This window comes from Triturus cristatus, chromosome 4_2 (genome assembly GCF_964204655.1).
Source record: "Triturus cristatus chromosome 4_2, aTriCri1.1, whole genome shotgun sequence".
Taxonomy (NCBI): Eukaryota; Metazoa; Chordata; class Amphibia; order Caudata; family Salamandridae; genus Triturus; species Triturus cristatus.
Window position 1 is genome coordinate 325,002,333 of NC_140586.1, and position 25,001 is coordinate 325,027,333.

Below are 25,001 nucleotides of genomic sequence, written 5' to 3' on the forward strand. Positions count from 1 at the left end.
CTGCGGTAAAACAGATCTACTAAAACAACACATACAATTAAACATTGTCAGGGCCTGAATGTCCTTCAGGCATGGTAGGTCCTTCTGAGAAGGAGCTGAAGTGTAAGATACTGAGCTCTAGGTGATGACAGACTGTGGTAAATTACTTGTAAGCTATTCTTCACTGTACTGCTCTGATGGAATGTTGCATGACATCATGGAATGCCTGGGTGCCTCTCTAGGGGAGATTGTCAGTTGGTGTACTCAGGCTGAGCTGAAAGGAGCTTGCTCCTGGTGGGGTTATCTTTCTACTATCTAACCTCTTCTACCATCCTGATCTTCTGTACTGGAACCAAGCTATCATTAAAGAAGTAACCTACATGAACAGATGGACTCTGTATCATTCTTTACAACATTTTTGGCTACGATCTGAAGGACTTACGCGTGTATTAAGGACGAAAGACAACTAAGGAACCAAGGAACCAAAAGACAAAGATCTATGGACATCAAGGACTTTCAAAATGTCAATTGAAAGTCAGAGGCAACACCCTGGCCAGCCCCACCAGTGTCCTGTACCATCTGGACAGCCTGCAGCCTGGGCGTTTGTATCCACATCACTGTGGAACCTGTTGTCACCTGTAAGAGTTGAGGAGTCTCTCTGGTAACAAGCCTACGGTGTCTCCTTGTTTATTTCAACCCCAGCCTGCCTGCAAGCGTCGTGTCTTGTATGCGCCTTCAAGGTCTCATGGTCAGAGCAGCGATGTTTTTTAAAAGGGAGTGAGACTTTTGGTGACATTTTCAGCATCTTGCATTGAACATCTCGTGAGGAAATCGGCTGTTACTCTGTTTGGCTGGTGTGACGGGGAGCTACGTGCAAGTACTCAAGTCATTGCATTTGTAACAAGACCTGCAGTGCCTCTGTGGAGACATCAGCAAGCTGGGCGGAGCGTTTTGGTGTATCTGACATTCGTGAGACTGCGTGTGTTCCACAATTGGCTTTGCTGTAGTGGTGCTATTTCTGGGGTAAGTCCGTTGGGCGTTTGGTCGTTCGCCGTGCTGCGCAAAATTTTTGAATGTTCGTATATTCGCCGCGAACACCAGCATGCGCGCACTTACCTCCGTCACAGACCCCTGGAGTTCTTCCGACATTTCCGCATCTCCTCACCTGCTCTTGGACGCTCTCCAGTGCATGCGTGCCGTGAGCCACCCGGCGCAGCGTCAAAATCCGTGCCGCCATTTTGGACTTGGGAACTCTTCCTCCATGCTAATCTGTACTGCGGTCTGCGTTGTCAATAAAGTTCTGCGGACAACAAATTACCTGTTGCGCAGTTCTTTCTGGTGTTCATTAAGCGGCGCGGCAGGAAAAGGATGTTGCGGCTTGGCAAGCGGAGGATGTGGCGGTTTTGCAACTTTTGTCGAACATTCAGGTACATTGGTGTGCAGGCGCAATTGTAATAACTTACAGTCAACTTGAGCAATTAGAGCGCTAAGTAAACTGGACATTCCCATTCAGTGAATGCTCACTGAAGAAGCTGCGGGACTTCTTTGATGGGGAATCTCGGGTGATAGACCGATCACCGGTGCCTAGCAATTACTTCTTGCCTTCTCTCATTTAGCACTGCTGGTATTGGCTTGTGAGAGGGGAACTCGATGTGTTATTTCTTGTCCTAACACTCTGTTTTGAGTGGAGGTTTTAAAGTTTTAGGTTGTTGTATATCTTTTGCTGTATCCTGCCATGGGAAGGTCTGTTGTTGTTTTTTTAGTCTTATTTTATGTACCTTCTGCTGTACCCTTCTAAGGGGAAGTTGGGTGTTTTTTTTACGTTGTTTACTTGTAGTGTACTGGTGTGTATCCTTGTTAGGGGAGGTTTTGTCATTTGTGGGTAGTTTTTGCTTTGTATCTGTTCGCAAAGCCAGCACCCTGTGGTGTACCCTTCTATTTGTAGACTAGTTAGGGGAGGTTGTCTTTGGGGGGGTAGTCAATGCCCCATGTCAGTTTTTAGGGTGACTGCTCTGTGGGTGTACCCTACCTAGGGGTAGTTGTGTTGTTTTCTGTAGTGTTTTACATGCAGTGTATCTGCCTCTTTGGGGAGGTTGTGGGGGTAGTCGTTGCCCTTATTTTCTCAGTCTTTATTCATAGAGTGTACCCATTTGGTTGGGGAGGTTGTGGGGGTAATCTATGCCTCTAATTTAGTTTTGGGTGTTCCAGGGTTAGTACCCTGTGGTGTACCCTTCTAGGTGTAAACTAGTTAGGGGATGTGGTTCAGGTTGCGTTTGTAGGTAGTCAATGCCTGAATTTATGAGTCTTCATACGTTGTGTGTACACATTTCTTTGGGGGGGTTGTGGGGGTAGGCAATGCCTCTATTTTAGTTTTCAGTTTCCTTGGGTGTGTGTACCCTATGGTGTACCCTATTTAGGGGAGGTTGTTCTATTTTCAAGGGTTAGTACCCTGTATTTTTTTTTTTTTTTTTGGCGTGCTTGATTAATTTCCAGCGCTTTCAATGGGTCTTCTTTTCTAGTTGACACTGTGTTCCGGTCGAAGTCCGCCTCCATGGAACTCGTGGCCAAGGGTTTCATGTTTGGAGGACTTTGAATGTGCAGTTTTGTGTTTAGATCTCTTTTGTTATTCCTAGTGGATCTTAAGCGTCAGCATGCCTTCTAGCCTAATCAGGGGAATTTTTTGTGTCTTTCCAACATGTTTTCTCTCTAGTGTCTTTCCGGTTGTGGTTGCTCTCTTTGGGCTAACTAGAGTGATTCTAATCCTTGTTGTATCTTTTATTGGGGATGTTGTTTTCTCCCAAGGGTTTGTATTTACATCCACCTGGTTAACAGGGTGTTTTCCCTGGGTGTGCCCGCTTTTGGGGAGGTTGGGTGGGTGTTCGCCCTTCTTGTTGCATTGTGTTTTTCATCTGTGCCATGCATTGTTTTCCCTAAGGGAGGGGGATGGGGCGTGTAGTAATGTTGTTTGTGATCTTTAACACATTTCTGTTCATGCCAGTTATATTCGTGATACCTCACGCATTACACCTGAGGATAGGTGCACCTTATTGCTGCACCTTCTTGCCAAAGGTTTATTGGGTATCTTACTTTACTTCTTTTGTTCCCTAAGGAAAGAGGATGTGTGGTAAATTACTTGTAAGCTATTCTTCACTGTACTGCTCTGATGGAATGTTGCATGACATCATGGAATGCCTGGGTGCCTCTCTAGGGGAGCTTGTCAGTTGGTGTACTCAGGCTGAGCTGAAAGGAGCTTGCTCCTGGTGGGGTTATCTTTCTACTATCTAACCTCTTCTACCATCCTGATCTTCTGTACTGGAACCAAGTTATCATTAAAGAAGTAACCTACATGAACAGATGGACTCTGTATCATTCTTTACAACACAAACCTTTTTGCACGCACCTTTGAGCTGATAGCCTTAGAGCTGACACACTTAAATTGTGCTACTTCCACTAACCGCGATGCCTACAAAGAGCCATTCGTCTCTGCCGATATATCATTTTCAAAGGCCTCTTTGTGTGTTCTTACACCAAGTCTGTGAAATGATAGCTTTAGATAAAACTATTAATTCATGACTAAGAACCGGTAATGGAGCAGTTATATTTGTTATTACACCACGCATTTGTCAGGAGAGTTCTTGTTTTTGCCATGTCTGGCCCGCCTCCCTAAAAATCAAACAAGCCAATTTTAATTACAGGTAGTCAATTATGATCTATTTTATGACGAAGTAAGCGAGGCTGGTTTGGCTGCTTGGTTCAGAGTTTGAACCGGGGTCTGGGATGAACACGTTCCTGCTCCTGAGGGTGCAGCTATTCCGTCTTATTTTCAGAGTCAAGGCCCAATTGTTAGACGCATTTAGGCCCAGATTTATCAAGCCTTTGCGCTGTCCTTGCGTCACACAAAGGCGACGCAAGCACAATGCAAATGCTTCAGTAACATTTACAATGCTGTGCGACGGGTGATTTTGCGTCATTCTTGGGTGGCCTTTTGAGGGAATGTAATGCAACGCAGCAGCTTGCACTGTGTGACCTTACATTTCAACTTGGGAGGTGGAGCATGGGTGTTCCCACGCATCCACTCATGGATTTTGGTGCATTCCCAGATTTACTATAGCTAGTAAACCTGTGAATGCGTCAAAATGCTGTGCCATCGCCAGTGAGGTGGAACGAGAAAAAATATTTGAATTTCTCCTCGTTATTTCCTCTTTCCACGTTTAGTGCATTCTGCAACACACATAGAAAGACAAAAAGGCCTCTAAGGCATTGGTGGCTCCTCTGCTTTGGTGGTGGAGCGTTGCCCCACTGCTTGTAAGCAGTGCCAAAGAGAAACATATAATGATAATAACTTAGAGTTATTATAATTTTATGCTTGTGTCCTGCTGCTTTGCAGGCGGGCGGGTGCGCGGGCTGCTCTGTTCTCGGAGCAAGGGAGGAGTGGTTTCCCCACTCCTAAGTGCGCAATGACTGTTTGGCCAGAACCAGTCTTGCGCACTTTTCCCGTTCTCCATGCAGGCTGCATTACAGCTTGCATGGAGAACATGCTCGTGCTCAGACCAATGACAATACTGCATTGCAGCGTTGTGATTGGCTTAGGAGAGGGAGCCTGTCTGCCTGCTTCCTGTTCCTGGAGTCGGAGACAGGAGAGCAGGCCCAGAGACGCAGGACCCGGCTTCAAGGTGAAAAAAAAAATAATCTACACCCTGCATGACTCCCTCCCACAACCTACCCCACGCCCCTCTCCCCACCTGTGAGCCTTGCCGGACGCCACTGCTCTAAGGATTGTTTTTGTGCAGGAAGGTGGGTCTTCCTGCACAAAACAATCCTGCCTGCACTAAGGTGCAAGGATGCCTGCGCTGGTGCTAGGCAGTATATAGAGCACCAGCACTGCAATAGGTCTCGTATTTGCAAGAGTTTAAGCTATTAGTATTGTAAATGATAATGCCCTTTATTTATGTTTTAAAACCCAAAGCATAAATAAAAGGCATTGTCATTTACAGTGCCAATAGCTCAACCTCCTGTGAATGGAAGAGCTATTGCATTGAAAATGCCTGTTTTAATTACTTGTGTGACCATCTCAGTGCTTACACAACCCTTAAGACCTCTGAAGAGATTCAAATTCCATCCAAAAAGCTTCCTCAGTGTGGCACCCACTGAAAATGGAAGTTCCACAAAAGCACTTTCATTCAGAACAAACTGAAGCACCTTAACAAATATCAGTTTCGGAGGGCGTGTCTAAGATGGCGGGGGAGTAGGAGCATTAATTAACTCAGAGTTCCGCTGCCCTCTGTTTCGGAGCAGTCCCGGCCCAGTTCGGAAGTACATCGGACCAGGAACGTGCACTCCTACCCCCTCTGGGTGAGACCTGAGCCTCGGAGGGTTCGGATTGAGGTGGCGTGACCTACAATGCCAGCAGAGTCGGTTGAGGCCTGCAGACCACAACTATGAGCTGGTGGGTGTAGCGCCGCGCTCTAGTCTTCATGCACCACGTGATGACGTAGAGCGCGGCAGCCATTATGGGTGCCGGCAGTGAGCGCGGAGTTCGCAAGCTAAGCGGACGTCCCCCGGCGCTCTCCCTAATTGAGTGTTGCAATAAATGCAATTAAACCTATACCTACCTACAAATTATACTGCTGTGAGCTGTTATTTGTACCTGTGAACGAGAACGGTGAAGCATTTCCCAGCAAAAGGAGGAAGAGAATATTGCTTCATAACCTGGGACTGGAAGGCATCAGAGTATTCCAGCACATAGTTCCCACTCCAAGGCAGGCAGGCAGCGGACGACGACGTATTCCAGCACGCAATAGATGACTTGAATAAACACTACAGACCAGCGGTGTGCACGTCCATACACAGATACAACTTCCAACAACGGAAACAAGCAGCGGGAGAGTCCATAGATGAATACGTAGCAGCGTTGAAGAAATTAGCAGTCACGTGTAAGTTCGGGACATTACATGATGAATTCATCAAGGATCAAATAGTCATGCACACCACTAACTCGACGATACAGGACAAGCTATGGGTTAATGGAGAGGCGACCCTGAAGGAAGTTATAGCCATGATAAAAAAGGCAGAGCTATAGAAAAGATGTGAGGAAGCGGCGAAAAAAGAGACGGCACCTAAGCCCATGGTGAACAAGGTCACGGAAACAGAACCACCAGAGAGAGGCATGGGAGCAACAGGGGACATGAGGACACAGACCAAACGGTCGTCCAGACCAGCACCGGCGAAGAAACCGAGCAACGAAAGCGAGAAGAACAAGTTACTTACCTTCGGTAACGCTTTTTCTGGTGGATACAGTATCTGCCTGTGGATTCCTCACCTTGTGAATATCCCCTGCGCCAGCATTCCACTGAACTTTTCTTCCCCAGCATTCCACGTCGACGTGGGCGACGTCATAATACACCGGCTCCGCTCGCGACTCCGATTGACGTCACCGGAGCCATAAGAAGCCCACATCGGCGTGATGACGTCAGTTCCACCCATTTTTTCCCCGTGCCTTCGAGGCGAACAGGTGGACTAACGACAGACTTAAAGTATACACAGCATACAATACACCAACACATATGCATAGCACACAAAGGAAAAGAATGCTAAATAAACAAGCATTTCCTACAATTGCACAACAAAGCATAAAAGCATATCAACAAGACCTATTTCATGGTATACAAAGGTGGACAACGGGGAGGCGGGTGGGTCAGTGAGGAATCCACAGGCAGATACTGTATCCACCAGAAAAAGCGTTACCGAAGGTAAGTAACTTGTTCTTCTGATGGATACATCTACCAGTGGATTCCTCACCTTGTGAATAGATTCCCACAGCAGTCCCCACTCCTGGAGGAGGGTGTCCACCTTCCTATACCAGAAAGTCCTGTAATACAGAGCGTGCAAAGTGGCCCTCCCTCCTCATCTCAGAGTCCAAGCAATAATGCTTTGCGAAAGTATGGAGGGAGGCCCAAGTCGCGGCTTTACAAATATCTGCCACAGGAACACCCCGGGCCAAAGCAGATGTAGAGGCTTTAGCTCTAGTTGAATGCGCTCTAATACCATCAGGAGGAGTCTTACCAGCCAGGGCGTAGCAGATCTTGATGGTCAGAATTATCCATCTTGACAGCGTGCGCTTGTGCACCGCCTTCCCCTTAGAACGACCAATGTAGCCAATAAAGAGCTGGTCATCAAGGCGAAAGTCCTTGGTTCTATCCAGATAAAAACTAACAGCCCTCTTCGGGTCCAAACGATGGAGTCTTTCCTCCTCTTTGGAAGGGTGAGGAGGAGGGTAGAAAACAGGGAGAGTAATGGACTGCCCCAAATGAAACGGAGTGACTACCTTTGGCAGGAAAGCAGCCCTGGTCCTGAGAACCATCCTTTCAGCATGCAAAGTAAGGAAAGGAGGTTTGGAACTAAGAGCTTGAAGCTCACTTACCCTCCTTGCCGAGGTTATGGCCACAAGAAAAACCACCTTAAATGATAACAGCCTCAAAGGACAAGTATGAAGAGGCTCAAAAGGGGACCCCATTAGAAAGGATAAAACAAGATTAAGGTCCCACTGAGGCATTACAAATGGAGTGGGAGGAAACATGTTTGTAAGGCCCTTGATGAACCTCAGAACAACCGGGGACTTGAAAAGTGAAGGTTGATCCGGAAGGCATAGAAAAGCCGATAAGGCTGAAAGATAGCCCTTGACCGTAGCCACAGCACAGCCCTGCTGAGCCAAGGGCTTTTAAAGGGTCAACGGACCTCTCTCCACACCATTTTACAAATTTAGACCACCTGTAGGAGTAAACGGACTTGGTGGAGTGTCGCCTGGCCGATAAAATAACATCCACCACATCAGGTGGGAGAGAGAAGGAACTCAGGTTGCCCCGTTCAATCTCCAGGCATGAAGGTGTAAGCTCTGGAGGTGGGGGTGTAGAACCTGCCCCTCCGACTGCGAGAGGAGGTCTGCCCTCAGAGGGAGACGGAGCGGAGGGCACGAGGAGAGGTGGAGAAGATCTGTATACCACACCCTTCTTGGCCAATCCGGGGCGATCAATATGACTTGGGCCCGGTCTTGGCGAATCTTCCTCAGAACCCGAGGAATCAAGGGTATGGGAGGAAACGCGTAAAGGAGTCGTGAGCCCCAACTCAACTGAAACGCGTCCCCCAACGCTCCCTGCATCGGATACTGGAGACTGCAGAATAACGGGCAGTGAGCATTCTCGTGAGTGGCGAACAGGTCCACCCGAGGAGCCCCCCACATCCGAAAGACGTGACGAACTACCTCCGGATGAAGCCTCCACTCGTGATCGGCGGAGAACTGCCGACTGAGACTGTCCGCACGCACGTTCAGTACCCCGGCCAGATGATTTGCCATCAGACAAATCGGATGGTCCTGAGCCCAGGACCATAGACGCAGGGCCTCTCTGCACAGACAAAGAGACCCCACTCCTCCCTGCTTGTTGACATACCACATCGCGGTCGTGTTGTCCGTCAGGACTTGAACCGACTGACCGCGAAGGGAAGGGAGGAAGGCCTTGAGTGCCAAACGAATCGCCCGCAATTCCAGAAGGTTGATATGAAGCAACCTTTCCTCTGGAGACCAAAGACCCTTGATCTCCAGGTCCCCCAGATGAGCACCCCACCCTAGGGTGGATGCATCCGTTATCACTGTGGCCACCGATGGAGGCAGATGGAAGGGCTTTCCTTGCGACAGATTGCCCTCTACGCTCCACCATGAAAGATCCGCTGCAGCTTCTCTGGAGATCTTGATAGACTCCCTGAGATCTCCGTTGTGCTGATACCACTGCTTGCGGAGGCACCACTGGAGTGCCCTCATGTGCCAGCGTGCATGGTTGACCAACAGAATGCAGGAAGCGAACAGACCGAGCAGGCGAAGGACCTTCAGAACTGGAACAACCGCTCCACTGTGGAATAAAGGGACCAACTCCTGAATGTCGAGAATCCTTTGAGGAGGAGGGAATGCTCGACACAGAGTAGTGTCCAGTACGGCCCCTATGAACAGGTTGCGTTGAGAGGGCACCAGGTGAGATTTGGGCACATTGATCGAAAAACCCAAGTCGAACAACAGCTGAGATGTTACCTGCAGATGACGCTGCACCATCACCGGGGACTCTGCCTTCAGAAGCCAGTCGTCCAGGTAGGGGAAAACCGGAATCCCCGACCTCCTGAGATGAGCAGCCACCACTGCCATCACCTTTGTGAAGACTCGAGGTGCGGTAGTAAGACCAAACGGGAGGACCGCAAACTGGTAATGTTGCGACCCAACCGTAAAACGGAGATACTTCCTGTGCGACTTCAGGATTGGGACATGGAAGTACGCGTCCTGCAAGTCGAGCGACACCATCCAGTCTCCTTGCTGCAACGCTTGAAGAACCTGCGCAAGGGTCAGCATCTTGAGTTTCTCCTGTCTCAGGTAAAAGTTCAAGATTCTGAGGTCCAGTATAGGACGCAATCTGCCGTCCTTTTTGGGAATCAGGAAATAACGGGAGTAGCATCCCTGACCCCTCTCCTGCTCTGGAACCACCTCTATCGCACCCTTTTGAAGCAAGGCTAGAACTTCTTTCTGCAGGAGAAGCAGATGGTCTTCCGAGCAATAACCTTGGCAAGGAGGGTAAGGGGGAGGAAACTCCCGAAAGGGAAGGGCGTACCCAGTCTCCACGAGGTTCAAAACCCAAAGGTCTGTTGTAACCGATTTCCAACCCCGCAGAAAGTAGGACACCCGACCCCCCACAGGTCTTACATGATCCGGGATGGGGGATCTAGGGCTGCTTCCCTGAGGCCTCATTGGGAGCAGAGGAGGAGGAAGAAGAGGGGTTGCGTCCAGAACCTCTCCGACCCCTTTGCCTCCCTCTATAGGACCTATAGAGGGGATTCTGCCGCTGCTGCTGGGGCTGCCGGTAAGAGCGAAAAGACGATCGCCCAAAAACCCCTAAATTTTCGAAAGGTCGAACCCTTTGCCGGTACTTGCAGGCCCAAGGATTTTGCAGTCAACCGGCTGTCCTTAAAACGCTGAAGGGCAGAGTCCGCTTTCTCCCCAAACAGCTTCTGACCATCAAATGGAAGATCGACCAGCGTAGCTTGAACATCCGCTGAGAAACCAGAGTTACGGAGCCAAGCCTGCCTTCTTACAGCAACAGAAGACCCCATGATCCTTGCCACGGAGTCCGCAGTATCCAACCCTGACTGGATAACTTGCCTGGCAGCCGCCTGAGTGTCCGCTACAACCTCCATGAAGGATGACTTATCCCCTTCAGGCAACTTAGGAGCCAAGGACTTAATGGAATCCATTAGAGCGTGCACGTAACGTCCCAGCAGGCATGTAGCATTAGTCAACTTTAACGCCATGCTTCCTGTCGAAAAGGTCTTCTTGGCTGCCTGATCAGCCTTTTTAGACTCCCTGTCAGCTGGAGACTGAGGAAAGGCACCGGAAGCATGCTTGGAGCATGAAGCCTGCACAACCAAACTGTCCGGGGACGGATGAGTGGATAAAAAGTCAGGATCCCCTGGTGCAACCTTGTACCTTCTTGCCACCTGTCTACACACTGCAGGAGAAGAAAGAGGCTTCTTCCATACCTCTAATACCGGCTCCAATATGGCCTCATTGAAAGGCAACAAGGGCTCCGACGGAGAATGTAACACCTCTGTGAGCAGATTGGATTTGTACTCTACAGAAGGCAGCTGTAAATCCAGAAGCTCCGCTGCTTTCTTAATCACTACGTGATAGGGAGCCAACTCATGAGGTGGAGAAGACGTGGCAGATGTATGTTCCCACTCTGGGGTCGTATCCAGCCCACTGGCTTCCTCAATGCCCTCGAATTCGTCCGAAGAAGAATCAACCTCACCTTCTTCCACCTCTCGAAATCTTCTTTCCTCCAACACCCTCTGGGCTTCCCTCCTCGACCGGATTCGAGGTACCGACGTCGGCGACATCGTACGCGGCGTCGGAGAAACCAGAAGAACCGGCGTCGACGGCGCCAGACACGGCGCAGATGGAGACAGCCTCGACGTCGATGGAGTCGGCTTCGGCGTCGATGGAGCCAGTCTCGGCGTCGAAGGAGGCTCCGAAGCCTGCCGAACCTTCCGAGGTCGAATCGGATCCCCAGACGGCGCCGGAAACTGCCAAGAAGGCGCCATCGGCATAAAGGGCATAAAGGGGGCCTGAGCATACTGCTGAGGCACCCCCATCGTAAAGGCCATCGGACCCACGGGACCAGCTGGTGTCCGGATGGGTAGGACGCCCTATTAAAAATGCCATACATAGCATTCAAGAAATTTGCCGAATCCGTACCTGGGGCCGGGAACTGAGGCAAAGGAACCTCTTGTGGGGCCTCCGGCACCGGCTCCGCAATATCTTCCACTGGAGCCTCAGAATCTTCAGGTACTGGAACCGACTCTTCCTGCTCCTCATGCATAGAAGCATCCGACTCCACACGAACCGGAGTCGACGTCTTAGACGGAGCCGAAGACCTCGTCGGAGACTGATTCGAAGTCTGCTTCCTCGAAGGAGAACCCTCCGGAGACCTTGAAGGTGAAGGAGACAAACCTTTTCTCCGACGTCGATGAGACGAAGCCGACCTCGACCTCGACTTCGATTTCTTGGACTTCGAGGATCGACGCCTAGAATGTTTACTCTTTTTATGGTGCTTCTTCGACCTCGACGACCTCGAAGTCGATGACTCTCTCTTCGATCTCTCCTTCTGCCTCCCTCTTTTTTCCTCACCAATCTTCTTCATGAAGAGCTTGGTCTTCCTTTCCTTGAGTGCCTTCGGGTTCATGCTCCTACAGCATCCGCACTCCTCCATATCATGTTCCGAGGAGAGGCACCATAAACAATTCTGGTGAGGATCCGTTATCGACATCAAGCCTCCACACTCCCTACAGGGCTTAAAGCCCAACTTCCTAGTCGAAGACATAGTCGAATAAACAGAGATACACGACCAAACTACAAAGTAGCACTGGAGAAAAAACCGTTGCGCGTCGAAGGCGCGGAAAAAAGGGAACTGACGTCATCACGCCGACGTGGGCTTCTTATGGCTCCGGTGACGTCGATCGGAGTCGCGAGCGGAGCCGGTGTATTATGACGTCGCCCACGTCGACGTGGAATGCTGGGGAAGAAAAGTTCCGTGGAATGCTGGCGCAGGGGATATTCACAAGGTGAGGAATCCACTGGCAGATGTATCCATCAGAACACGTGCAACAGGTGCGGCAGTCTGTCTCACCCGCGTATGATAAGCGGTGCCCAGCCTTCAAAGCCAAATGCATGTTTTGCGGGATAGTTGAACATTATGAAAAAGTATGTCGCCGCAAGCTTAAAAGGATAGCAGTCAAGTACGTCGCACAAGAGGCAGAAGAGGAAGGAGAAAATGAAGAAGATGAACGGCAAAATACGCCTGTGTGTGGACCTGAGGGAGTTGAACAAAAACATAATAGTAGAAAAGTTCCCTCTACCAAGGATAGACGAGATGCTGGCGAAAACCAAGGGTGTGAAATGGTTCTCGACCATCGATCTCACCTCAGCCTACCACCAGATAGCACTGCACCATACCTGCCGGCAGTTGACATCCTTCATAACCCCCTTCGGGTGCTACCAGTTTCGCAGGATGCCGTTTGGACTGGCCTCGGCAGAAACGTATGCACAAGTTGTTTCGAGAAGTAGAAGGAGTGCAGTACTTCCAAGACGACATCCTGGTAATGGGCATTAATAAAGCAGACCACGATGCCAAATTGTCCAAAGTCCTGCAAGTCCACAGTAGTCTCCTGAGGCTTGAGCTGGGAGGTAGAGTTTGACGCTTGAGTTATTTGCTGCTATTCTCTTTTTTATCACGATTTTAACTGTTTTACTCGTATTTTACTGTTGGGGCATAACCAGCTTTTTAAATCTTATTGTAATTCAGTACGCGGGGTTAGCGCTCTGTGTTACTTACTTGGCACATGTTCAAGGCGCTTGCAACCAGGGACGCCATCAGATCGGCACTCCAGCTTCTCGAGCGGAAGCAGGAGGGACGCCATCTTGGTGGTAACTCTCGGCCCGCACTAGCTTTTCTCCTTCATGCCAGCACTTAAGCGGACGCTCACTCGGGCCCGCCACGGTAGTCTCCTGAGGCTTGAGCCGGGAGGTAGAGTTTGACGCTTGAGTTATTTGCTGCTATTCTCTTTTTTTATCACGCTTTTAACTGTTTTACTCGTATTTTACTGTTGGGGCATACCCAGCTTTTAAAATCTTATTGTAATTCAGTACGCGGGGTTAGCGCTCTGTGGTACTTACTTGGCACATGTTCAAGGCGCTTGCAACCAGGGACGCTATCAGATCGGCACTCCAGCTTCTCGAGCGGAAGCAGGAGGGACGCCATCTTGGTGGTAACTCTCGGCCTGCACTAGATTTTCTCCTTCATGCCAGCACTTAAGCGGACGCTCACTCGGGCGCGCAGCGGACGAGCGCAGCGGGTGCGCCGAAGGCAAGCCCGTCTGCGCCCGTCCACGCCGGAATGCCGCCAGCCATGCTGCTGGGTGCACTCCCGGAATGCTTAGGTACACTAGGGACTCTCTGTTATCCCTTGGACATAGCATTCCCCTATGCAACTTAGGTCCTTGTCTATTACCGGAGGGACCCTTCTGCTGTAGCAGATGCAGGTACAATTCGTACCCCTCACTCCTACCGGCATCATCCATTCCTATTAAAACTCCCTTTAAAATACTCTACTTGAATGCACGCTCCTTAGTTAAACACTATAATGAGATTTACGACCTCATGAGTCAAAATCCCCAGATGTCTTTTCATTACCGAGACATGGCTCACGACCGATACTGTTGTTGAACCTGGACTGGCTCTCCCTCCGGGATTTAACATCCACACTATCAATAGAGGAACCAGAGGTGGCGGTTTGGCGGTAATTTTTAAGACCCCCCTCCACTGCACATTCGTTCGTGAGGACATTGCTGGTTGCGAGTGTGCCCGTTTCTCCATTTCACTCAATGCCAACTTCTCTTTTTCTGGCCTCTTGGTCTACCGTCCTCCCGGTCCCTCCACAGAATTTAAAGTAGCCATCATGGAAGCTGTTCATGCTTTGGCTACCAGAACAGCCAACTTTACCCTTATAGGCGACCTTAACATTCACTTTGATCACCATCTAGATTCGGACGTCAGCTCTGTGCTTGCTGATCTTGAGGCCTGTCAACTCAAGCAACTGGTGCTGGAACCCACTCATTCGGCTGGACACTTATTAGACCCTGTCTTTTCTAATATTCCTTCCCTCCAGGTCAAACCCCCTAGCCCAGTCTGCTGGTCTGACCACCACCTTATCACTATCTTCCTCCCACAGGTGGCGACCACACCTAGAGTTGCGTCTAGGGCCATGTTTAAACGCAGCTGGCACAAACTTAAGCTGGAGGATCTTCTGGCCCTCCTGTCTTCCGGCCCTCCCACCCTTGACAACTTCGACCCAGAACAAGCCTACAATGCTATCCGTGAGTGGATATACGCGGCACTCGACTCCCTTATTCCGGCAAAATGGTCTAAGGGCCGTGACTCTGGCTCCAATCCCTGGTACACGGATTCCCTCGCCGCTATGCGGAGCGCTTGTAAACAACGCGAACGAGCCTGGCGCAAGGACTACTGCCCCTTAGTGAAGAAACAATATCAGGCCGCTATCAAAAGATACCACAAAGCCATACAGCTAGTGCGTACTGCTTTCTTTACTAATCAGATTGCAGCTAGCAATAATCCTACAAAATGTATATTTAAGATCCTCAATGACCTGAAAAAGAGGAAAGATCCACTCACCACTCATATCACCTCCGGAAAACAATGCGAAGAACTTGCTACCTATTTCGTTCAAAAAGTTGCAAATATCTATAAGTCTTTCTCTAACTGCCCCGGGTTGCCAGAACACCTTTCAATCCCTACATCCTATTCCTCCCTGGAGAGCATCCCTCCTATCTCACAGGAGGAGTTCCTTGCTCTCAGCACCAAAGTCAAATCAGGGTCTCCTCTTGACCCCATGAGACCAGCCCAATTTCGAGAGTGCCTTTCGGTTCTTCTTTTTCCATTACTCTCGACCATTAACTCTTCATTTAGTAAGGCACTGGTCCCCTCGGTTTGGAAACAGGCCAAGGTGCTTCCACTGCTGAAAAAACCTCTTCTGGACCCCACCAAGCCCGAGAATTTCCGACCGATCTCTCTTCTGCCGTGGGTGGCCAAAGTAGCGGAGGCACATGCCAATAAAGTTCTCTCTGACCATATAATCAAAAATAAGATCCTAGATCGATCCCAGAATGGATTCCGTGCGGGGTACAGTACCGAAACGGCCCTTCTAGCAGTGAGTGAAAACCTACGTTCCATCCTTGACAAAGGCCATACAGCGGCACTCGTATTGCTCGATCTGAGTGCTGCGTTCGACACAGTCTACCATCGGATCCTCCTGCGTCGGCTAGAAGAAGCGGGAATAAAAGATCTTGCCCTTGAATGGTTCCGCTCCTTCCTGTCAGACAGATCTTTTCAAGTTGTCGCCCCCCCCTTTTGCTTCCTCCATCAAACCCATTGAGCAGGGGGTTCCTCAGGGCTCGGCGTTAAGTCCGGCCCTGTTTAACCTTTACGTGCAACCCTTAGCTGCTGTCGCCCATTACCATGGTCTTTCCATGGTCTCTTACGCGGACGACACCCAGCTTATGGTGGCTCTTTCGGACGATTATGCTCACGATGCCTCTCACTTTCGGATAGGCCTTGAGGCTATCGCGGGCTGGCTGACAGAGAATTGTCTCCAACTCAACGCCAGTAAATCCGAGGTCCTTCTGGTAGGCAGGGACAGGGAGCTCTGGAACTCCCAATGGTGGCCTCCGTCCCTGGGTCCTGCCCCCTCCCCCAAATTGGTGGTAAAGAACCTTGGGTTTCTGTTTGATTCGACCCTGAGCTTCCAAGAGCACACCCAAAAAATAGCTGGCACATGCTTTGGTCTTTTACGTACCTTAAGACCTATTCTCCGGTTCTTTGACCCGGCTACACGTCAACTTATAGTCCAGGCCACTATCCTCTCGAGACTAGATTACGCCAATTCTCTGCTGCTAGGCGCCAATAAGGCAGAACTGAATCGTCTTCAGCGCATTCAGAATTCAGCAGGCCGCGCCATCCTCGGTCTCTCGAGATCGTGTTCAGGAGCTGGGGCTGTTCAACGCCTTCATTGGCTGCCTATCTCAAAAAGGGTTGACTACAAATCCCTCTGTCTCACTTTCAAAATTTTAAAGCTCTCCACCCCCGAGATCTTGTCTGACTTGATCACCCCGTACATCCCTAGCCGTATGCTGCGCTCTTCTGAATTGATCCTAGCCTCTGTTCCCAGAGTCAAGAGATCGAGAGCTGGGGGCAAGTCTTTTCGTCTCTTGGCAGCCAAGCTATGGAACTCCCTTCCTCTGAAGATCTGCAGCCTGGAATGTCTGACCTCTTTTCGAAAAGCTATTAAAACCTTTCTCTTTCCCATGGCTTAATCATCTTCTCCTCTGGAAACTGCTACTAGCGCCGGGACGCCCCTTCGTTGGGGCAGCTGCGCGCTTTATAAGTGATTTTAACATAACTTAACATAACATAACATAACAAGTCTTGGAACACAACAGACTCACGGAAGAATGGGACAAGTGCCGGTTTGGTATGACTTCAGTCACATACTTAGGGCATGTAATCCGCGACCAAAGCATTACACCCAAACAGTCCAACGTCAAAGCGATATGTGAAGCGCCTCCCCCGAGGACCAAGGAGGAAGTCAGGTCATTCCTGGGCATGGCCGAGTTTTACAGCAAATTCGTACGGCACTTCGCCACCAAGACACACCACTTGCGACAACTCCTACGGGACAAGACAAACTTCGAATGGACGAGGGAGAAACAAGAAGAGTTCCAAAGGATTAAAACGGACATCAGCACCGCGGTACCTCTGTGTGGATATGACCGGCAAGCCAGATCCGTACTGACGACCGACGCGAGCGAGAGGGGCCTAGGAGCGGTCCTAATGCAGGAAGCGAAGGGAGGGGAACTGACCACCCTCAGCTTCGCATCCAGATCACTGTCACCCACGGAACAGAAGTACAGCGTGATAGAAAAGGAAATGTTGGCGGTAGTCTGGGCCATGGAAAAGTTCCGCCAGTTCCTATGGGGCACGAGATTCAGGCTGAGAACAGACCATAAGCCTCTGGTCAAAGTGCTCACGTCGTCGGGAAATGCGAATGCGACCCCCCGCATCACGAAGATGACCTAGAAATTGCTAGACTACAGGTATGATGTGGAACACATCCCAGGACAAAAGAATATGGTGGCTCATTATCTCAGTCGAGCATCAGCCATGGAGGAAGCTCCGTGCACTTCCGAAGAGGAGGATACCAAAGTGGCATTCATGGAAGATCACGAACGAGTGATAAATGAACAAGAGTGGAAGAAAGCGTACGAGTCTGACGCAGACATAGGAGCAGTTAAGCAATTCATACTAAGAGGATGGCAGGAGAAGAGGAATGTGGAGGCAGCGCTCAGAAGATTCTTCGAAGTAAGAGAAGAATTATCAGTTTGTGACCGGGTGATCTTCCTGCGGAGAGGAGAAAAAGTAGTTCCCCCCAACAAGCTGATCCCACATTTACTTGTTCTTATTCACGAAGGTCACCTGGGCATCGTAAAGACAAAACTCAGGGTGAAACAGATGTACTGGTGGCCGGCGATGGACAACCAGATAGAATGACATGTGCGGGAGTGCGACCAATGCCAAAGAGCGGACAAGTCCCGAAGCCTCCTGCGACCACCCTTGGGAAAGTTCGACAACCCAGAGAACCCATGGGAGGACCTGTCGATAGACATTCTGGGTCCGATTTTGGATGGTCAGGGAATCCAGAAGTATGTGGCAGTACTCGTAGACCGGTACTCCAAGTGGCCAGAGGTGGACATACAGGAAGACATGGACACGGACAAAATATTAAAGTTCCTGACTGCAGTTTTCCTGAGGGAAGGCATTCCACCCACCCTCCCTCCTAAGTGACAATGGGCCTCAGTTCGTATCGGACAAGTGGAACGCATACTGCAGGAAACGGACTAGCCGAGAGGTTCAACAGAGTCATCAAGGGATCGGTACAGTCGGCGATAGGAGCAGGGAAGGACTGGGAGAAGGAAATAAAGAGCATGTTAAGGGCATACAGAATTACTCTGACCAGCACTGGATACAGCCCTTTCCAGATCCTAAGAGGTCGAGACCCATTAACAAAAGACAATGTAGTATGGAAGGAATGCACTATCACGAGCAAATGGTCTTCAGCGGTAGTACACCACAATCTAGAAAAAGCACAAAGAATATACACGGATCACTTCAACAAAAGAAGAAATGTCAAGGAGATGGAGTTAGAGAGAGGAGAGTGGGTTCGAGTCAAACTAGCCCAATTAAGGCGGAAAGGGGACAGCAAGTTCAGTGAACCCTTGCAAGTGGAAGAGGTCTACAACCGAGCAGCCCTACTGAGCGATGGGAAAGTTTGGTCTCAGGACAGGATGTCTAAATGCAACAAGATCCTTCGATGGAACGGAAGAGAAAAAGGAAGAGAGAGGGAGGAAGAAGCAGAGGTTGGAAGTGACTCCGGTGCCTTGGAACTCTTGGAAAACAACAGTGGATCACCTCCCGGAGGAGTTCCCCTGAGTAATGAACGCAGTGCAGCGAGAGACTCCCAAGAGGTGGCCGTGCACATTTCCAGTATTCCGGTGAGACACACCCGTATCGGAAGAGCAGTGGTAAGACCATCGAAGTACAGAGACTTTGAGATGGGAGACGGGAATGAGTCCAATCGCAAGTAGAAAGTAGACTTTATATTTATTGTTAAATGTATATCCATAAAGAAGGGAGATATGTAGCTTCGCGCTCTAGTCTTCACGCACCACGTGATGACGTAGAGCGCGGCGGCCATTTTGGGTGCCGGCAGTGAGCGCGGAGTTCGCGAGCTAAGCGGACGTCCCCCGGCGCTCTCCCTAATTGAGTGTTGCAATATATGCAATTAAACCTATACCTACCTACAAATGATACTGGTGTGAGCTGTTATTTGTACCTGTGACCCCAACACTACAGTGGGTTGCAAGGGACTTGGCAGTTGACCTCTCCTGTCTTCTTGTCCCCTGAGCCTTTTGGGCCCGGCCTGCTCGGAGGGGGAGTGTGCTGAAGGTTCTTGGCATACTGAGACAGACCCGATCCACTTTCTGTGAATCGCTGAACCTGGAAGCATTGTGTTCCACTGGTGGGGGATCTCCCGACAGCAGGTGAGGAGAGTCGAGCAGCACAGTATGCAAGGCCCGAGGCCTGGGGCTGTGTCGCCTTACGTAACCCCGGGCAGTGCCGAGCGCTCCTCCCCTCTATGTTCTTGCTCAGACTGAGCCCTTATTGAGACTAGGGGGGTAGACTGCAGCTTTTACTCTGAAAGAGGCTATCGCCGACTGGATGCTGCTGGAAGTTGTTGAGTTGCTGGGGAAGGGGGTAATAACCCGATGGCTTCCCACTGGCCTGGGGAATGAAGTGCTTTGGACTCACTGAGCGCCTGCGTAGTGAGTGCCACTTACTTGTCTATTCTGTAGGGAGTTCTTGAGATGCCCTGGTCTTCTTGTATTCTCTTAAATGAAAAAAAGTTGGCTGGCCCCTGTGGGACCTTATTTCTCTAGGCCTGATGGAGAGACTCTTCCTAGGCCTCCCACTCTGATGGATCTGGAGTGGGCTGGCTCTCTTGCTCTGTCCTTATTACATGAGGGGTCCTGACTGAAACTTTCTCGATCTATACTCTGCACTATATTGGCTTTTGGAAGACACACCTTTGTTTATTATTTGTTGGATTTCTTTGCCCTGCGGAATACAGGGCCCCCCAGGCTTTGCTTGACTTTGAGTGAGCTGAGCAATTTGCTCCACCTGCTCACCTGGATTCAAGATAAGCTTCTTTCAGGATCATTCACCGATTACATTGCAGCACCGTTGTGCCTTCCAACCCTTGACAGACATACTTCATGAGAAGGGTATCAGATGGGGCATCCCTTCCACTTCCACTTTGCGTGCAATAATGGAACCCAGAGTGTCAACTCTTTGGATGAAGCACAGTCCCTGCCAGATATGCCTAAACTCCAGGAACCTCCCGGACTTAGACGTCTTCACAGTCGTTGAATTCATCACTGGCTGGCCCCGGATGCTCTACTCGCACGAAAAAGGCTAAGATGTATGGTCCTTCAGAGGCTGAGAGTCTTAGACAGCGGACCACACTGCTGCATCAAGTACAACTTAAGGACAGTGCATCTGAGGTGGGCAGTGACCATTGAAGATAGAATTCTCCCCTTTTCTGGCAGTAACTGACCACTGGGTTGCTGCTATACATGGTCTGCACTGTTCCTTCTCTTTGTCTACCGGTCCTGATTCCAGATAACAGCTTCCTTTCATTACGAATTGCTTGCGAGCAGCAGAGCACCCTCCCCCCAACGAGGCATCATGTCAACGGGAAATACTCTGAGTGGATGACATGGACCCTTACACGTTGTTTAGATGGGTTTCCAGGCGGGGAACTATTTTGTTTCAATGTTTTTGGTCTTTCTCTTTTTTTCCTTTTAAATGGGGATCTATCTGGGTCCAGTCCCTCTATAGATATTTCTTCTGGGTGATCCTCAAGGGTTTTCCGCTTGCATGTGGGCGCATGATGTACACACTAGAGACACAGTCTGTATGACCTATGGTTAATGTCGTTAGTCATCATATAAGAGGTTTGAATGCTCCTGTGAAACAGTTGGCACTGCTCTTTTTCCTTAAAGCAGTTAAATGTGATATAGGTTTGCTGCAGGAAACCCATTTGCTTAAAAGTGAGGAGGCTGCGGTCCCGGTGGTTTGACCACCAATTCTTTTCCTCTGGACCTGGTAAGAAGGTTGGGGTGACGATTCTCTTGGGGACACATTTCCCTGAAAGAGTGACCCAAACTCACACCAAAATGCCTGGCAGGCCTTTATCGCTACGCATTGACATAAAGGGCTACAGTTTACATTAGCCAATGTGTACGGCCAAAAAGGAACATCACAAGTCCATTCCCAGGGATGCATTGGGACAGGTTCTTACTACCCCCGATACGGATGTGATTGTGGGAGGGGATCTCAATATAGTCATGGATGTGCAACTGGAGCAGACATTAGGCGACAAACCCACCCTACCACACATGATTTTACCTTCTTCTCAGTGGCACATCAGTCGTATGCTTGTCTCGATTATTTCCTGACTTTCCCACATATCTCGTCAGCCACGGTAGGGGTGGCTGCTTTATCTGATCACTCACCTCTCATGTTACGATTCACAACACCTAGTGTCTCGTCGATGTCTCGCACCTGGCGCCTTAACACCAAACTTCTCAGTTACAGCACTACACTTGCTGAAATTAAAGACACTTTAGACACTTTTTTCACCAAGGATGACACACCTGACGCCCCCATTACATTACTGCGGGAACGTTAAAGGCCGTGGTGAGGGATCAATTTATTATTATAGCGGTGAGATTTAATACTGAAAGGCGTAATAAATGACTGCACCTGGAGACTGCAGTTAAGGAACTTAAGGCCACTCATAAGTGTTCAGGATCGCTGCCATCCCGGCGCGAACTCACAGCGTCTCATAAACAGTTAAGGACACTCGGTCTAGACAGAGCGGAGTACACTGTTGCAGGTCAAGCACAAATATTATGTAGGAGGGAACAATGGGTGGCATCTTTTAGCCCACCTACTCCAATCTCAGTTGGTCCACCAGAGAGTTAATGAGCTATAAAGCACTGATGACACTCTGATCTACCAGGAAGAGTGAACTGCTAAGGAATTTGAGATGTTCTATACAAAGCTGTACTCTGCAGGAATCCTTACGGAAGATAACATCCAGACATATCTCGATTTGATCCCTCTAACTCGGACTCCCCATACGGATGCTGAAAGTATCAATAAAGGCATAACTTTCACCGAGGTCCTTATGGCAATTCAGCGTGTGCAAACTGGTAAAGTGCCAGGTTGTGATGGGTTTAGTGCAAAGTATTATAAGGCTTTTGGGGCTGTTCTGGCCCCTCTATTCTGGCATGGCTTTCAATGCATTTAGTTGTGGGGTTCCCTCACGTCCACCATACAACAGGCCACGATCGTCGTTATTCCTAAAAGCACTCCAGACATTGCTCCTCATATCGCCCCATCTCATTATTGAATATAGACACCAACATTTTAACTGGTGTCCTGGCAAATAGGCTAGCTCCCTATATGCAGAGTTTGGTGGATCCAGACCAGACGGGGTTTAAACCCGAAAAGAGTAGCGGAGATAGTACTAATAGACTTTGTCATCTTCTCGACAAGATGCAATGCTCCCACATGCAGGCCCTACTCCTCACTACAGCCGCTGAGAAGGAGTTTGATCGGGTACATTGGCCCCATCTACAGGCAGCGGTGGCACGTTTTGGCCTTGGCCCCTGATTTAGCAGTTGGATACAGAACAGCTATGTCTCCCTTAAGGCAACGGTGGGACTTAATGAGCTTTTGTCCCGACCCATTCTGTTGAGCGGTGCATCCGTAAGGGCTGTCCGTTATTACCCTTATTGTTTCCCCTGCAGATGGAGCCATTTGCTTAGCAGGTTCGTGGTAACCAGCGGATCTCTGTAATTATAGAGGAACCTGAGATTTTTGGAGAGACCTCTGTTTTCAAAACCAATCTTCAAAAGTCATTCATTCTCAATCTTAACATCCCTGAGATGAGCAGGTCCACTTTAGAGACAGATTTTCCATTTTCATGGCCTTCACAGGGTGTGGACTATCTAGGGTTGCAGATATATCCCCCCCCCTTAGCAACAGCTGACAGTAACTATTCTGTATTGATAAGAAGGGCCCGTTCTGAACTGACTCAGTGGACGGGTTATGGTCTCTCATGGTTGGGTCAATTGGCAGCGATAAAATGATGCAGCTCCAGAGAATACTGTACGTTATGCAGATATTACTGCTACAGCCTCCACCACAGGCATTGGAAAAGTTGCAGGTCCTTATCTGGGAGTTTCTCTGGGGTGGGAGGAAGCTGAGGATGGCAAAAGTGCATGCATACTTGCCCAAAGCGGAGGGGGGTTTGGGAGTTTCTCACCTAATGAACTACATGGTTGAATGGTCTCGCCCCCAAACGGAAAAACACTGGTGTTTAATCGACCAGGCGATGGCCCTTATTTGGAAAGCACCCTGGTTGCCTATAGCCCATCGACCATGTGGGGTGTATATTTCACCGCTGCTTCATGCCACTCTGGGGGTCTGAAATAAGGCCCAAGTGCATAAGGTACTGTCTGCTCCCATTTCTCCTCAAACAACATTACTGGAGAACCCGGACTTCCCCCCCTTCTTTGCAGGGCTCCTCTCCCAGCGAATGGCAAGAAGCCAATTGTAAAAGAGTCAGAGATTTTTTTGATGTTGGGGGGCGGAACCTACAGTGGCAGAAGCCTAGGAAAATATTGGTAAACTTTCTTTCATACACAGTCAAAGAAACCATCCTGATAGCAGCATTGAGAAATGGTCCATACACTGTCTAAAACTTCACGTTTACTATCAGGTCGGATGTATGCTATGTAACGGATCAGAAGCAATGGGAGCTGGGTAAAAGAATGGAGAAGTTAAATAAACTTGGAACCAAAGCCCAATTGAAATTCCCAACGATGCTCCGTGTCATGTGGAACAATCAGATGCGCAATTTACGGACAACAGAAGAAGCATATAGTCTGATGGATAGTATAAGAAAGGGTAGGGTATCTTGAGCAATAGTCCTAATATGAATCTGAAAATGAGGTATGGGGTATCGGCTGATATGGGGAGGTGAGGAAGGGAGGGTGGGGGGGCACGGCTTATATTTATGGTTTAGTGAGACAAGCACCCTCTCTCCGGTGGTCCAACAGGCTCTATGCCTGATAGTCAAGGAAGGGGTCCCATGGGAAGGATAGGGGGTAATCGAGAGGAGGGCAGGGCACTGGGTGGGGTGCAGTGGGAAGAAATAAAAAAACATAATACGTCCTCAACATTTATATTGTCTTGGTCCACTTTTAAAATAGATTATCAGAGATCCCCAGGTCCTATAAAATTTGCTCATCTCAAGGCAAATGGGTGGGGATGACAATAAGCTACAAATTTCAACCTGGAATGTTGGGCCTCAGATCAAAAAATAGACAGAGACTGGTGATGAAAAACTTAGATGACTCTAGAGCCCAGGTTATTATTTTACAAGAGACCCACCTAACGGCAAGTGAAAGCAGGGGGTTATATGTAAAACAAAGATGGGGCGAAAGCTTTGCAGTATCCAATCAATCAGAATATTGCAAGGGTGTTGCAATACTGATCTGGAGGGGGCCAGGGGTTGAGCTGATTTCCTCCAAAACTGATGGTTCAGGCAGGTGGGTTTTAGCAACTCTCAAATGCTCTGGTACAGAGTTTGTCTGTGCTGGTTTCTACAGTCCAAATGTGGACAACCCGCAGTACATTGTGGATCTACAACTGAAATTAGTTGGGGTAACCACGCATATAATAATAGGGGGCGACTTTAACACCCTTTTAGACCCTACTTTGGACAATTCCACTAGTAGGACGGGAGCCCAAGCACCAAAGACTAGACAGGCCCTCGAACATATGATACATGAAATGGGATTGGTTGACACCTGGAGATACTTAATGAGGATAAGCGAGGTTACACTTTCCATAGCAAAAAGTACAACCATTTTTCAAGATTGGATTATTTGCTAGTGAACAGAGCATGGGCTGGGAAATTAAAAGAGGTCCATATATCACCAGGACATATTTCCAACCACGCTGTGGTCAGTGTTACACTAATGGGAATTAGAGCAAGGCATAATGCGAGATGGACATTGAAAAGATCTATTTTATTAGACACAGATGTTTCCAGCCTTTTGAAAAAAACAACTACAGAGTTCTCTCCAGGATAATGCCATTCAGCTTCCATTGGAGTTATCTGGGATACTTTTAGGGTTTATGCACGAGGAGTCTTACAAAGTCAGGTCTT